The sequence below is a fragment of the Pelodiscus sinensis genome, chromosome 3 (assembly GCF_049634645.1).
Source record: "Pelodiscus sinensis isolate JC-2024 chromosome 3, ASM4963464v1, whole genome shotgun sequence".
Classification (NCBI taxonomy): Eukaryota; Metazoa; Chordata; order Testudines; family Trionychidae; genus Pelodiscus; species Pelodiscus sinensis.
In genome coordinates, this window is record NC_134713.1 from 170749904 (window position 1) to 170761728 (window position 11825).

Consider the following 11825-nt stretch of genomic DNA (forward strand, 5'->3'; position numbering starts at 1 on the left):
CAGGCAGGAAGTGAGGCATCTCCAATACACATACAAGGCATTTTAAAGCAGGAAGAGAGAGGGGAAGGAGGCAAATCTCTGGTCTCAGTGATCCCTGGGCAGCAGAGTTCAAAAATGTTACCAGAGGTGTCACTATCACAGGGAGAGAGGCACTCGTTGGAGAATTGTTTGTACTGGTACCAGGATTGTAGCTCCCCACAGGCATTATGTCAGAGGAATAGTGCTGGCATGGCACTAGCATGGCTCAGGGAGCTGGTTTAGCTTTATCAATAGAAGCTCAGGTTTTTGTTAGCAGGTCTCAAAATAGAGTATAGATGCTTGCAAGGCTGTGCCAGTAGAAAGGGATGACAGTAATTTTATGGCATAGATGAGACCCTAAGCTTTGTTCATGCTGGGAGCGCTTTAACTGTATAGCTGTACTAGTATAATATACAGGCAAAGCACCCCTAATGTGGATCCAGCTTGTTCTGCAAAACTGCACTTTTACTGGCACAGCATATTTCATACTCTCTACCAAGCAAAACAAAGTATATTGTTAAAAGTGAGTGTGATATAAAAGCATCGCTACTAGAGACTTTTGTGTTTGTCACAAAAGAGATCATATAATTCTGCCGTTGGAATCAAACCTTCAATCTCTGGAGTTTAGCATATGAACTTGTACTGAAGGAGTTAAAAACCACAGCTGTGTCAGACTCAATCGCTAGTTGGTCTGGGTGTGACTTGCAGGGCACAGAGCACCTCAGCAAACACGCTTGGGTTACAAGCACACTTCTTCACATCCTTCGCTGACATAGCTATGCTGGCAGAAATCTGTGGTGTAGAGATGTCATAAGGCACTGTAAAGAGAGCATTTCTTCAGTATTTATGGGCTTCCCTAAAATGAGTCCCAGTTACTCTAGTCATAAAAAAGTTATAAATCTGGGAAGTGTAACATCCTAGCACAGAAATATTTTGAAAGTGTTCTCTTAAATAAAAAATATGAAATCCCACCAACAATTTCCATGTGAAAAGAAAATGTAGGCCATGTGTGAATAGAAAGGACAGTGAGTGAATAAAATAAAATATTTTCCTCCACTATCTTGAGCACAAAAAAGAGGGGATGGGTGTTCAAGCTTTAAGTAAATCACTTGTTAAAGCAACATAAATTATGTTGCTTTTATGTACAAGAAATAGCATGGCAGGGTTTCTCTTTCTAAATAAGTGTTTATTGTCTGCTTGGTAAATCATGCTTCCATGTGATATTTATTATAGGGAGTTTTATTGGCACCACAGACCTGTTTCTTGAATTCTGTACTTTCCATTTATTTTCAAGAGGAAAAAAGCACACAATTGTTTTTCTTCTATAACCGAGAAGACTTTATGCCTAGTCACATCATCGAAGATCAGAGTAACGGAGTTGATCTCCAAAAAATATTTTATTCTTTTTTATTAAGCCTGAATGCAGTAGGAATAGTCTTGTAAACAACATATCATGTTGCTTCATCATTTTGTCCCTGTTCGTTATGTGAGAGCTTTTTTAAAAGTACATATAAAAGGATAAAAAAATTCCATCCTAATGAAATTTTCCTATGCCTATTTAACCTCAGAACTTACACTAATTCCTGTCTACAGTGTTCCACTCTGCACAGTTATTTAAGCCCTTTTATAACTGACCAAACCTCTACATACTTGTCAAACAAGTATAGCCAATTTGCAGATTGACACAAATTCACCTCCCCACTGAAGCCACGAATCACCACATACATAAAATGAAAGCAAGAGAGTGATATGGTTCTGGACAAATACATTCCTAGCATTTTTTGGCTGGAAATCTACCCACGTTTGGTTTGAATTAAAGATCCATCATACTGAAACAAATAACTAAATGGAAAGATATGGGGCCCTTTGAAGTGTGTGCAAATCAAATTTGGGTGATAATTAGCAGCAGACAACTGAAGTCTACTGTTTATTTACACACCCACTGATGTCATGGAGTGCTGTTTGAAGGTGGGCACACGGAGAGTGGAGTGATTTTGCTTTATCAGCGATAAACTTGACCCTTTTGATATATCATTTTAAAACTACCACATCTTATTAGAAAAAGAAAGATGCCCAACTGTCTGATTCTTTTACTATCTCTGTTGTCAAATAATGTACAATTACTGGGCTTTGGAGTTTTATCTGCTGTATTTTTCCCCTGTGAGGGGCTTCCTGAATAAAAAGATGCATAAGGATGCCATAATTGGAATACAGAAAAATCTGCTCATGCTTGTGTTATAACAAAGTATAATCTCCAACAAGGTCTGCCCAAACCATTCCCTGCTTGCTTAATTTGATTTGCCAGACTGCATTAATATATGTGTCATCAGCTATGTGTTTGGCACCATGTGAAGTTTTTCTTCTTGAGGCACTTGGCTGCAGTCTAAGAGGAAATACCGTATTGCAAGGCAACACTAGTCAAGGGAAGAATGGTTTTCCAGCACTGAACAGAGCAGTGAGAATATTCCACACTGATTTGTACAGTACACTGATTTCTCCAGTGCACTGAAGTAAGTTTGGATATAGTTTTCACAGTGCAGGTTGAACCTCGCTGGTCCAGCATTCTCGGGACCTAAGTGGTCCTGAACCAGGGAGTTTGCTGGAGTAGGAGGATTAAGGCTCCCCTCCCAGCTGTAAGTCCTGCTGAGCACCAGACCCAACCACTGGGCTCTGCTCTAAGCCCTGGCCATTGGGATCTGCTGCCATCAGCCACCGTCCGGGGCTGCTCTCCCCCCATGCCGGCCCCACTGCCTCTGACTAACATCTGGGGTTGCATTCCCTGCTGTGCTGGACCAACTGCTACCAGCCCTGGCTTGGGCTGCCTTCCCCACCATGCCGACCTGGGCTGTGCTCATGGCCACCAGTCCGGCAGTGACTCCCAGACACTCGTCCTGCTGCTGCCATCTGAAGCTTTGCTTGTGACCCAGGCTGGCCCCCGCTCCCAGCCGGGCTCTGTGGTCCAGCAGTGCTCTGCCAGATCATGGATGCTGCCAAACCAAAGAGTGCCAGATTTCAGAGGTTCAACCTATACTGTATCCTTTACAGATTTTTTTAACTGATTGGCTGCTAAAAGATCTAAACCATAAAAAACAAAGAGGTTTGATAGTATGATAAAATATTAACATTTCTGTAATGAAGGGAACTGGCAACAGTGTACAGGCAGTCCCCGGGTTACGTACAAGATAGGGACTGTAGGTTTGTTCTTAAGTTGAATTTATATGTAAGTCGGAACTGGTGTCCAGATTCAGCCGCTGTTGAAACTGACCAGCGGCTGACAACAGGAAGCCCGAGGCAAAGCTGCTGTGCCCCAGGCTTCCTGGAATCAGCCGCTGATCAGTTTCAACGGCGGCTGAATCTGGATGCCTGGGACAGAGCAGCTGGGGCGCTGCCGGGTAGGTCCCCCTGCCGCCAACGTCCTCTGCGGCGAGAAAAGCTGCTCCGCATCTCCCTGGTCTGCTGGGGGAACCCCCCAGCAGACTAGGGAGATGCGGAGCAAAGCCGCGGCGAGAAAAGCTGCTCCACATCTCCCTGGTCTGCTGGGCTCCCCAGCAGACCAGGGAGACGCAGAGCGGCTTTTCTTGCCGTGGAGGATGCGGGCGGCGGGACCGCAGCGCGTCTGGGCGGTCCGCCGCCTGAGTCCTCCGCGGCGAGAAAAGCCCCGTTCGTATCTAGGGATCCGACATAAGTCGGATCCACGTAAGTCGGGGACTGCCTGTATAGGACACAATCCTGTGGCAAGCACTAAACCCCTAATCTTTCTGTGTCAGCAGCCTGCTACTAATGTGATCTATTAGAACCATGATTCTGAGATTAGGAGAAACTATGTTTAATATCTTGAATGGCCTGGCCAGGTTGTGAACCAAGTCAATAAAATAAAATTATCTTTATGTAGTACTGCCTTGCCTCATTCTCATCTTCATCTGGATAGGTTGTGACATGTGATCAACATTACAACGCCTCTAAGTGTAGATCCCAGATAGGGGAGAGAGGATTTCCATGTCAGCCAATTACATTGCAAGTGGCCAGAGGCTGATACATATCTCTTGCTTTGTCAAGTGCCTAGTGTATTTGGCTGAACAGTAATCCCCAGTCCTGAGCAAGCAGCAGCTCAGAACTGCACATCCCCCGGAGAAGGTCAGGAACCAGTTGCCATCTGGCTCCTGCTCCACCCATCCTCCAGAGGCATATGAAGGCAGCCCTTTTCCTGCAGTAATTTGCTACATTTGCCTTTTCACTTGTGTGCTATATGGGTGCAAGTAAGGCCTGCCCCTGTCCACTCCCCACCCACCTGTCCAGGAAAGGGAGAAGCAACTCAGCAACAAATGCTCTCAAGCCAGCCTAGCTGCCGGTGATGTGGGTAGCCCATAAAGGGACAAGCTGTGTTACATTGCCTGTGTTGACACATAGCTGGGCTCACACAAGAGCTCTCTATAAATAATTAATCAGAAGTGGCTAATAGAGTCATGGAGGTTTCCTCAGGGTAAACTTTACCTGCTCTCTTTTAAGCTTGGCATGGCCTCCACTTCCATTATAGCAACATGGCTACATCAGTTAGAGATGTGACACAACCACACACTGCTGCTTGCCATGGCTGTTCAAAGCAACCCCCAGGGCAGAGGAAGCTATGTAGAAGGAAGAGGGCTTATGATGAAGGAGCTACTGTTGCTTGGGGCTGTGGTGTAATATACCCTAATGGATATATTAGGAGCCCTGACGGTAAGGTGATGGGGCTGAGCTGGCAAAGGCTCTGTGGAAAAGACATTCCTGAATTCAGTTGGAGCTTTACCTTTCATACATTGGCTCTGCGTACCACTCTACAAGTCAGATTTCTTAAGGTGAGCTATGCTCTGAGGACAAACACTCATTCCCTGAGGTTGTTTCTGAGGCATTCCCACACATATACATCCCCTGGGAAAACAGATGTCTTATTTAGTTCTCCTATTACTGAAGCGGGAATCATTTCTGTGATAGCAGAATCAATCATCTTCAATAACTGACATGAGATGAACTGCAAGTCTCCATCTGGGAATTAGAAGTTAAAGCCAGATAGACTTACAGACTCTAGTCAGAGGCGTGAAGAGATGTGACCCCTCACTGACATAGCTGTGCCACATAAGTCTTTAGTGCAGATGCAGCTAGACCAGCAAAATTGCTTTTACCAGTATAGCTTTTTCAACTTGTGGGAAGAAGAAAAGAGCTAGTGTACCATTACAACGAGAAATGTTGCCGGTGTAGCTATGTGTACACTAGGTGTACTTTGCCAGGCAGCCTGATCCACACTTAAAAGCTTTGCCAGAGCAACTGGCTATGTGTAAATGCACATATGGCTGCCCAAAAGTGATTTTGCTGGTGTGGCTCACATTGTTTGAGGAAATGGTACAAGTTATACTAGCAAGTCCTTTCTAGTGTAGGCTAGATGGAAATACAAGTTGAACCTCTCTAGTCCAGCACTGTCTGGTCTGGCAATATCCATGGTCTGGCATGATTTTAATTAACCAGATGTCCACTTCTCATGGATGTGGCCAAGATTCCTGCAGCCCCATAAAGTTTGTTTACAGCCACCAGTCCTGTCTCTCAGTGTTCTGTGCTGTTATTTAGCTCTAATATACCCCCTGAATGTCTTCTAAGAGCCTAATAAACAGTGGAAGTGTTGGTAATGCTGCTAGACAATATTAACTTCCCATGGTTTAGCAAATTCTCTGGTTTGGCCCTGGTCAGGTCCCAAGACTGTCAGATTAGAGAGGTTCAACCTGTACACTCCATTTTTCTCACGTGTGTATGTATTCCATGCTACCTCATTATCATCCATCTTCAATTTGTCATCTTCTGGATCTGCTTTTTTGCAATTGAGTTAGCTCAACAGGATTGTCCAGCCTCCTGAACAGCTCTGTAGACACAACTGAACTTTAAAGTTAAAGCTGCTGCAAGATGATCCATTAACATGGGTGAGAAGGCATTAAATTGTGTCTACACAGATGCAAGGAGGCTTTCTAATAAAAGGCTCAATTGAAAAAGCAGCATCTTTTTACCCCTGTGTAGACAGCACCATTCTAGGCAATGTGACCACAAGTAAACACATTCTCAGCTGAGTAAAGGGTCTAGGACAGAGGTGGGTAATAATTTTTCCCAGGGGCCACTTCAAAAAATAATGAAGTAAGCCACCCTAGAAGGGGCAGGGCCTAAACAGGAAAGGGCAGGGCTACCCCACCGCCAGACCATAACTGATCTGGTGGTGGGGGAACCCCTTTGCCCCCCCCTTCCCACTAGGCACCCATGACTTGGAAGAGACTTGGCGCACTCCCCCACCCGCAGGCCAATCAGGGCCTGGGGGTGGGGGAGTGCCCTAAGCCTCCTCCTGTCCTGCGAGGAGCACGTGGCACGCTGAAGTTCCGAGGACTACTCGCAGGGCCGGGGCAGGGTGAAGGAAGCTTAGTGTAGCTCCCACCTCCCCCCAGTGCGTGAAACCTCCTCCACTCTCTCTCCCCCCACTGCCCCTGTGAGCAGCACATGGTGCTTCCAAGCCACGCGCTGGTCACGGGGTAGGGGCAGAGTGGAGAAGGCTTTGAACACTCTCCCGCCCGCAAGCCCTAATTGGCTTGGGGCGGGGGAGCAGCAGGGCCTCCACCGGCCAGATCCACCCTCTTGGCAGGCTGGATCCAGCCCACAGAGGTCCTTTTGCCCACCCCAGTCTAGGCTATAGGCTTCAATTTCAAAGCACATTATTTTTTCCTTCCTCTCATTTTGATTTTTAAATGCCTCCAAGAATTAAAGGTTCTGAGTTTGGGCCTAATTATGCAAGATGCTTAGTGTTTTCAATTCTCGCTGAAGTCAACAGGTAAGGAACGAAGTCACATCTGGCAGTATCCTAATATTATTCAATAAGTTTTACAAGACAGTGCTTCAAGTATCTATAATGTTTGCATTTGTATTTTATATTTCAACACGCATATTGACAGGGCATTGACTTCTCTTCCTGCTATAGAATCCTTCTGTCAAATTCCACAGTAAAATAGACTTACTGTCATCTGAATTTTAAAGGGGGAAGTAGAAATGCTGCTCAGTAAAAGCAGCGGAAGACTAAAACTATGGAACAGGGATTCTTGAAATATGCATGTTGCTCAAACATAAGAGAGTTTCTCCATCTAGTGGGAAATGTTGGAATTATTTTTTTGTAATCTTCCTATCAGTCATCACAACATTTTTGTTGTCGTGTAAATGGCTGGCTTCACAATCCATACAATTATCTATCATTATTTTATATATCAGACACCTTTCCATTGCCTGTCTCTGAACCCTTTTATCCCTTTTATCCAAATGAAGGACAGGCTCCTAACTGAAAATGTTACGCCATTTTACACGTTTTCTCTACAGTATTCTGTACTTTTTTTTTTCTTTTGCTTTTGACCAGCACTGCACATTGAGTTGATGTTTTACTAATGCCTACACTACAAAGTTAGGAGGATATAAACCACCTTGAACTGACCTAGTTGTGTATATGTCTACACTTAAATTTGTAGACCCTATGCTATCAGCACTCCTAGCTAACTTTGAGACACCACTGAGGTAACTTCTTGAGGAAATTACAGAACATTAGTAATCTCCTAGAAAACACCATCCTGGCCATTGTGGATGTAGAAGCTCTTTACACCAACATCCCACACAATGATGGCTGGCTGTCAGGAACACTATCCCTGATGACGCTACTACACCCCTGGGGTATGTTTACACTGCATCCCTAGTTTGAACTAGGGATGCAAATGGAGACAATCAAAGTAGTTAATGAAGCGGGGATTTAAATATCCCGCGCTCCATTAACATGATCTCGCCGGCGCACTAGTTCGAATCACAGCTGATTCGAACCAGGAAGTGCGCGCCGGGACGCGTTAGTTCGGACTAAAGCCCTTAGTCCGAACTAATGTTACTCCTCAAAAAATGAGGAGTAACAAAAAAATGAGGAGTAACATTAGTTCGGACTAAGGGCTTTAGTCCGAACTAACGCGTCCCGGCGCGCACTTCCTGGTTCGAATCAGCTATGATTCGAACTAGCGCGCCGGCGAGATCATGTTAATGGAGCGCGGGATATTTAAATCCCTGCTTCATTAACTACTTTGATTGTCTCCATTTGCATCCCTAGTTCGAACTAGGGATGCAGTGTAAACATACCCCTGGTGACTGACCGCTGTGACTTTGCCCTCATCCACAACTATTTCCAATTTGGGGACAATTTATATCTTCAAGTCAGTGGCACAGCTATGGTCCCATGATATGCCAACGTTGAACGTTTCCTCATCTCTTACCCCCAGCACCGTTACTCTGCTTCCTCTACTTTGACAACATCTTCATCATACGGACCTCTGGGAAGGAGACCTTTGAAGAATTCCACAGGGATTTCGACAACTTCCACCCCACCATCAGCCTTAGCCTTGACCAGTCCACACAAGAGATCCACTTTCTGCCAGTACAGTATAATTAAATGATGACCACATTTCCACCACCTTATACCGGAAACCTACCAACTGTTATACTTACCTAAATGCCTCTAGCATCCATGCACAACACATTTCCCGATCAACTGTTTACAGCCAGGCCCTAAAATACAACCAGATTTACTCCAATCCCACTGACAGAGACAAACATCTACAGCAGGGATGGGGAACCTTTGTTTGGTCATGGGCTGCTGACCCACAAAAAAATCAGTCAGGGATCTCTCACAAAAAAAAGAGAAGCCAAAAAAAAAAAACTGAGGAGAATGACAGTCCCTACATTCCCCTTGCACACCAGAACCTACATGTGTCCAACCTAATAGCTTTTGTGTGCTCCAGCTCTGCAGTGAGGCAGCAGGAGAGGCTCAAGTGCCAGCACAGGCTCCCCAATGCTGGGGGGGGGATGAGCCTCTGGGGCTGGATCCAGGCGAGACGGAAGCCACATCTGGCATCTGGGCCTGAGGTTCCCCACCACAACCTACAAGAGCTTTCTTTATCGGCCATTTTTAAAACTGTACTGGTTGCACAGTGGGCTGCTGCCCACTGGCCATCAAACACCAGCACTCATGATGAGTTGGCTCAGGGCTGACTAAAGGAGCCAGGTAGGCACATGCACAAGAGATGAACTAACGGGAACAGTTTTATGTTGATGTAATTTGTGTTGGTAAAACTTTGTAGAGTAGACATGGCCATAAAGATGGAGAATTACTGTCCCTATCAGGGGAATGAAGGTCATGTATCTGGGAGCAGACAGTGTAATGGGCTTTCCTTCCCCCTCTGGGTAGGTTCTTCCTCATGAAATGAGGTTTACCGCCATCGAAAGAAAAGCCGTGTTCTTTCGATTTAATTTCGAAAGAACGCGGCTGTAGTCTAGACGCAAGTGAAGTTTTTTCGAAAAAAGGCTAGTTTTTTCGAAAAAAACCTTGAGTCTGGACACAGCCTTAGAGAGCCAGGAGTTTTCACATTTGTTGGTAAATAAAAAAAATGACATCAAAGAAAATACCAGTCTCCATCAATTTCTACTTTCAACTGGAACCCAGAAAGCTAAATTCAGTCTGGCATAAGCAGGCATTTCTCAGACTGAAGTGCATACTAGTGGTGCCCCTCAAGGCCAGAGCTAATTTAGTCTTACATCCTGAAAATAATCTCTCCTGCAGAGAACATTATTGTTGACTCTATTAACCCACAAAGAAGAGTTCCTGAATTAGCCACTGCTGTCTGGTTGGGCAGTCATCATTGCATAAGATACTTATTACATTACATTTTATTGTCACTGCAGGCCTGTTTCTTGCATTTGGTACTTTTCACTTATTTTAAAGAGGAAAAAGCACACAACAGTTATGGTTCTGAGAGACAGCTGGTCACATCACAGAAGTACAGAGTAACAACCAGGCAACCTGCAAAAAAAATGTTGTTATTTTTAGTATGACTGCAACAAAAGGATCATCTCATTTCATCATTTGAGCCTGATTTTGCATAGGACATCCTGAAAGAGCAAGATAAAGGAAAAAAATAATTTTCATCATAGTGGAATTTTTCTCTGTGTGACCTAAATATTTTCACTGCTTCCTCTGATATTTGCCCAAAGTGTTCCACTCTCTGCCATTATTTAAGTCCTTGTACAACCAGCCAAACCCTGTACAGACTTGCCAAACAAGCAAAACCATTTCACAGACTGATACAAATTCACCTTCCCACTGAGGCCACAACTCACCACATATATAGAACTTAATAGAGAGAATGAAATGGGGGTACGTCTACACTACAGCGCTAGTTCGAACTAACTTAGTTCGAATTAGTTAATTCGAACTAAGCTAGTTCGAACTAACGCGTCTAGAACTAAAAACTAGTTCGAACTAGCGTTTTGCTAGTTCGAACTAGTAAGTCCACATTGAGTGGACTCTGAACAGGGCTTAAGGATGGCCGGAAGCAGTGCCGGCAGGGCATAAAAGGAGGACTTAGAGCATGGAGATGCTGTCTCAGGCTAGCCGAGGGCTGCGCTTAAAGGGTCCCGACCCCCACCCCGGACACACAGTTCTAAGGGGTGCCCCGCTTCCAAAGAAGTTCTGGCTTGGAGTGCCCGGAGTACCCACACTGGGCACATCACACCACTCGGCCATCAGCCCGGCTGCACTTGCCGCAGGCTGCCATCTGGGGAGAGGGAGTAATTGGGGGGCTGCAGGAGAGCTTCCACCCCCAGAAGCCCACAGAGCCAGCCCAGTCCTCCCCATCGGGGGCTCGTACCCCATTCCTTCCTCACCTCCTTCCACTTACCCTTCCCTAGCCCCTTTTCTTGATGTACAAAATAAAGGACTATTGTGTTCAAAAATGGAATCTGTCTTTATTGACCAAAACTGGGGGAGACTGGGAAAAGGAGGTGGGAGAGGGGAAGAGAGAGGCTGGGAGAGGGGAGGGCAACTAAAATGATCAGGGGTTGGGAACAGGTCCCATGTGAAGAAAGGCTACAGAGACTGGGACTGTTCAGCTTAGAAAAGAGGAGACGGAGGGGGGACAGGATAGAGGTCTCTAAAAGCAGGGGTTGGGTGGAGAGGGTGCATTCAGAAAAGTTCTTCCTGAGTTCCCATAAAGAAGGACTAGAGGACACCAAAGGAAAGGAATGGGTAGCAGGCTTGAAACTAGTAAGAGAAAGTTGTTCTTCTTGACAAAGCAAATAGTTAACCTGTGGAACTCCTTGCTGCAGGAGGCTGTGAAGGCTACAACTAGAACAGAGTTTAAAGGGAAGTGAGATAAAGTGATGGAGGTTGGGTCCATGGAGTCCTATTAGCCAGAGGGTAGGAGTGGTGTCCCTGCCCAAAGTTTGTGGAAGGCTGGAGAGGGATGGCACGAGACAAATGGCTTGGTCATTGTCTTCAGTCCATCCCCTCCAGGGTCCCTAGGGTTGGCCGCTGTTGGCAGACAGGCTACTGGGCTAGATGGACCTTTGGTCTGACCCAGGACGGCCATTGTAAGCTCAGGGCTCAGTGTCGGGGGTCTCAGTGGACCCCCTTGATTTTCATGCACACCTGGTCCTGGGTGGCCAGGCTGGCAGCTCTCCTGCCCTAGACAGCCACTTTCCTGTGCCTAGTGCGGAGATCGTGGACGAGGTCCACGATGTCCGCACTAGCCCAGGAAGGTGCCCGCCTCTTGCGGTCCAGGGCAAGCTCCCGGGAGCCGCCAGCCTGGTCCCGGCAAGAGGGGGTGGGCTGGGGGGCATCGGGTGGGTGGCTCTGTGCCGTGCCAGGTGCAGGGTCTGCTAGCTGGGTGCTGGCAGGCTTGCACCTGGCACGGGCACCGTAGCCAGCCCGTGCCCCTTTAAGGGGTCCG